Below are 5,526 nucleotides of genomic sequence, written 5' to 3'. Positions count from 1 at the left end.
GAGTTGTGTTGTCTTTGTTTGAGGGAGATAATAGCAAATTTTTTAATCCTTTTTATTCCTTATGCTACCTTAACAAAACACCAAACTCTTGAACATCTGAACTGAAAAATGATGATATTCTCTGAATCTGACTTTCAAAATACAGTGCTATGATGTAAATGGGGGTGTTGAAAATTTGATAAAAATGATGTGATACAGGTGGTAACACGTTCTAAGAACAAAGTTTATATGCACTGGTGTCCACTTTAAGTGTTTACATGTAAATCATACTAACTTACAGCAACTGCACATGTATGCGCAGTTGCCATTTTGATACAGCGCAAGTTGACACAAAATCTACAAACAGAATGCAAATTGGGACGCAAACTCAAAATGTATCTTTCAAGATTTCTTTTTCAGAAAAGGTCAAATTCCCATCCAGTGCATACAATACACCGATTCCCCTAACAGTAAAGCGAGTTGCTGGCTACATCTTTCGGATATATACAGCGCTATTGTGTGGTAATTGTTATGTCAGTAGGGCATATAAATGAAGATGTCATCTCTGAAAGCTGAAAATATATTAATTATAATTAAAAATATAATATTAAATATATTAACAAAGAGACAACTTTTAAATTCAATATTCCCCGCTGATGCGACAATGTGCTAAAACTACGGTAGTAGGACTGTTTGATTGCATACAAAATTGACGCTTTTGATTGGACCATCCAAGAACCTTTGGCAACAGACATGTCACATGACCAAAATATGTATCAATTTTTTGAAAAGATCAATCGAAAACTTATTGTACTCCTGATGAAATGTGACACAATAAGAAACAACACATTCACAATGACTGTGATTCTTCACACAGAAACTGTAAAATGCATATTAAATATCTTTTCATATTATACTTGCACAACATTTGAAGAGGAATATATTCACCAATTCTTTCACTGTCAAGCCCATCACGATTGTCTCTCTAAAGACTTTTAAAGATGAACAGATGCATTGGTTCAGTTACTATGTTGTGAACAGAGTAAATCTACAAGCAGCGGATGGTAAAGTTAGCTTTAAACTGTTGTGTAAACAAACACAACTCATGGAAAAATTGTTTTTCATTATGACTGTGTTATTGAAAAGGGATTTACAATAAACATCTGTTCCATTATTCTGCTTTCATACTTTCATATAATGATATCAAGAGTCTTCACATCGCAGGTTATTAAGGTAGATGGTGCCTCGGGTACAGATATTTGGCCCCTCAAACTGTTTCAATTATTTTCTTATCTACCACTTTTGGGGTTCGTTTTTAAAGCACTTGGTGTAAGAAAACTTTTCACCGGATTAGTTTTTCGAAAATTGAAAATTTTATTTTTCTCCATAGAGTTAACACAGAGATGAGGACTATTTTGAATTTCAAATGTCGGCAAATCTTGGTTATTCTTTTCTCTAGTTCCAAATTCGCATGAAGACCCCCGATTTTTATTCTTGAATTTTAAAGAGAATGATTGAAATATTCTTTGAGGAAAGTTTGGGCAAAAGCTTAAGTCTTTCACTTTTGGGGGGCATACTACCTTAAACTGAAGATTAAAGCAGAACACTCATCATGGCAGACTCTATCTGTGTTGTGAGAGCTAGTGTGTGAAATATAATACTCAAATTGTTAATGTCATCGTGTATCGATATCTTCCTTTAGAGACATCTTTTTACCTGCTGAAGTGCCGGCGGAGCTTTTTTTTCTCCCTTAGGGTAACCAAAAACGCCCTCACACGGCCGAGTACTTGCCCCTGCTTCCTTGAGATAAGAGAGACAACATTTTGTGACACAAATTCATATCACTTAATTTAATATATCCACATGAGTATGAAACGGTTTTTATGAGGTATCTTTTACATATTAATCTCAAGTTAAACAAGAATTTCTGCATGTTTGAAAATTCAAACTCAGGTATAACTTTCCTTGCAGACTATGGATAACCAAAGCACTCCGCATGACACTCAACGAACTCATCTATACAAAGGACCCACTATTTGAAAAAAGTTCAGACACGGCACAAAAGACAAAGCAACAAAACCAACAATTTTTTGCACTTTGTATTGACATGGGGGTCAATAAGGGTCATTGATTTTACAAGTACACTGGAAAAAAGAGTTTTAGGCATGCAAGTCTTTGCTGTTTTTTCCCAATTGATTTATAGAAGATGGCCGATGTTTCGTAGCTAAACGTTTTCTAAAAACGATCATTAAAATCTCTTAGGGTTTTGGCTGCATTAAAGCTTACCTTACCTGTGGAGGCTATTAATCCAACAATAATTGACCTGCTAGCTGGCTGTATATCGAAAAAAGGTCAATTATATGCGTGAATACAAGCTAAATCTGCAAAACAAGTTTATATATTTGAATTTCGAGGGAAAAAAAGGAAAATTCGGATATTTCGGGACTTTTTGACCACTGCGGCGGGGCTTTTATCTCGGGGTTACCAAAAACGCCCTCACAAGGCCGAGTACTCGCCTCTGCTTTCTTGAGAGGGACATTTTTTGACACCGGCTCCTCACCTGCCTCACCTCACTTTACACATCCGTAGGAGTATCAAAAGTCTTTTATCAGGTACAATTCACATGTTAACCTCAAGTTAAACAAGAATTTCTGCATTGGAAAACTTATATCATTCTCGCGAGCCAGAGCAATAATTTCCGCTCCGCTGACCTACGCAATACATATGTACATAACTGTGAATGTGTCAAAATTACAATGCAACTTTTCTGGGAAAAAAAATCAAAAAATCAGTCATTTAACTCAAAGATTTAACTAAAAGATCATCATATGCATTCTCACTGAGAATGCATTCTTCTCCTTCAAGTCTTACAAGGCTTGAAAACTTTGCTCCGGCGGAGCTACCAAAAACGCCCTCACACTGGAATATGGGAGTGTTGTTTGCATTGCGTATTCTAAACGAAATTTAGTCAAGCTAGAAAGAAACCAGTAATCACTGACTAGACACACGCTTCATTATCTTACAATCGTTGATTAAAAACAGAGATTGAATTCTGCCAACTTCTCCAGTGTCGTAACGCATAAATATATTTTTGGAGTATATTTCAAAAATATTTATAATTTTGTTGTTTCCATTTTCATACATAAACACAAGTCTCATTGCTGATTCAAGAGCACTGAGAATTTACCAGTTTAACACTCTTTCCTTACACATACCTCTTTTCATAGAATAATTCATCTGCCGATTAAAAATTATCAATTCAACTCTCGCATCTTACCGGGCAATAAAACAATGATAGTGGACAAACTTTATATTAATTTGGTCAACAAAACACTTGTACATGGATGACCTGCTGCTTCTGTAGTAAATGCAGATCTTCCCATATACAGATATTTTAGTTTTCTTTTATTGTTGAATTGTCTTCAAATTCTTGCGATGTTTATTATGTCAGGCTCTCTTGTTCCTTATTTTGTAGTGTGTTGTGGGAGACAGGCTTTTGTACAGATGCTTTGCATCTATCTCAGTCGGCCAATCATCTTTGGACAAAGTGTAATAATATATAAATAAAACCAGATGTGAACTGAATATGCTAACGTGTTTTACAACTGGTTCATTAATAGTAGTACGCTTCACAGAACAATCAGATATCTGTTATATCACTATATGTAGCAGGTTTTATCAAATTCGCACAGTACTCTCAGAGTTTAATCACTAATTACAAAACTTTATTTGATATGCAAATGAGCTGTTAATTAACTTGACACTGCTCAATGCTTCATGGGACACTTAGAAATCTATCAGATCAACATTAAATTTAATGCTGTAATTTTAGAGTAATGTCACTACAAAGTTCATTAAATATGCAAATGAACCCTTAATTAACTCCACACTACTAAATGCTTTACACCACAGTTAGATATCAGTCGGATCAGTATCTGCAGCAGATTTCATCACATTTGGTTATCACAGGGCATCGGCTAAATACTTTCTCTAAATTAATCGTAACCAACAAAAACAGCAAAGCAAGGCATGCATAAAACTTTTTTCTCCGGTGAACTTGAGAGGTTGATGACCCTGAGTGACCTTACGTCAATCCAAAATGCATACAATTGTTTCATCTGTTGGTTTGTTTTTCGAGCCTGTCTAAACTTATAGCCCACCGTCTCGCAGAGTGCTTTGTTTGCCCAAGAAGATAGCTGTAAGCATACTAAAGACAATATGCAAAAAAAAGTAGATGCAGGCTTCCTGATTTAAATTACATTTTAAAAAATGAAAAGATAATTCATTTGTGTCCCAACCTTTCAAATAATTGAAATCACGTAGAACCCGCCATTAGCTATGTGAGCAATATGTGTACGGTGCAGTCGTAAGTTTGAAGACCAGAGATGACCCATTTACATTGCGTGATATAGTCTGTTTTGGTGTTTTATCATAGGTGATTTAAGTTGAACGAAGCTATATATAAATTTGGTTTTGTTTTGTTTTGTTTTGTTTTGTTTTGATGTGATTTTATACAAATGAGGTCTTGAATAAACTTGGCGCTTCCTGACAGTCTCGTGCCGGGGCCAAGGGGCTTTGACCGGAAAATGAGGTTTGACATTACGGACCAGCAGCCTTCTTACCCCTCCCTGCCACTTATAACACCCTATGGGTGCGAGATATGGTGTGCGAGATCTTCGGAGGCTCATCAATTCCGTTATCGCCCGTGGTCAAACACATTTTTTCTTCAAAGGAAAGGCTAATTTAAGAAGAAGAATTTCAAAGATATAAATATCTTACATCTGTGAACGTGTACAGTTTGTGGAATTTTTCTGCTCCTCGGGGCAGTAAATTTTCTCTTCTTAATTTTAATAGATAAACTGACGGCACTGTCTTGTGAAGTTATAACATCGATTAATCAACATGCAATGGCTTATGCCCAGATAGCTACTTAAGTAAAATGTCGAATTCATGTACACACCAGTTTACTTCATTCATTGTCGTCTCAATAGATAATGTATTGACGGAAGTTTTGACATTTTGGTGACAATACATAAGCATTAATATACAAAATGATAGGCATCTAATATGATTATATTATAAATTGAGATTATCTTAGATATGTATATACTATTCCGTATGAATATTATAAATTATTGTAGATCCGTTATGGTCAGACGTGTCTACAAATTAAGTGCGTTACAAAGTAAATGTATTAAATTATTTTTGATCCTTAATAGATAAAAAAGTATGAAGTAGTGCATTATAGACGTTTAAAAATAATTATTTGTTTAAGTTTCTTGTTATAGATTACAGTTTGCCTTTCCTATAGAGGAAAAGAAAATGGCGATGACGGAAACGGTGTGACTCCGAATATCTCGCACCCCATGAGGGTGTTACCGCCGGCAGGGAGGGGAAAGGCTGCTCCTAGTCTAATGCCAAACCCCTTCTCCAGGTCAAAGCCTGGTAGCCCCAGCACGAGACTGTCATGACGTGCCTGGGAAACGCCAGACTATCGCACATCTTCTACACATTACTCATCTGCATTAAAATTACCATGTGAACAGC

The sequence above is a fragment of the Ptychodera flava genome, chromosome 9 (assembly GCF_041260155.1).
Source record: "Ptychodera flava strain L36383 chromosome 9, AS_Pfla_20210202, whole genome shotgun sequence".
NCBI classification, from domain to species: Eukaryota; Metazoa; Hemichordata; class Enteropneusta; family Ptychoderidae; genus Ptychodera; species Ptychodera flava.
The sequence above is the reverse complement of the archived record's forward strand: the minus strand, read 5'-3'. Positions refer to the sequence as shown.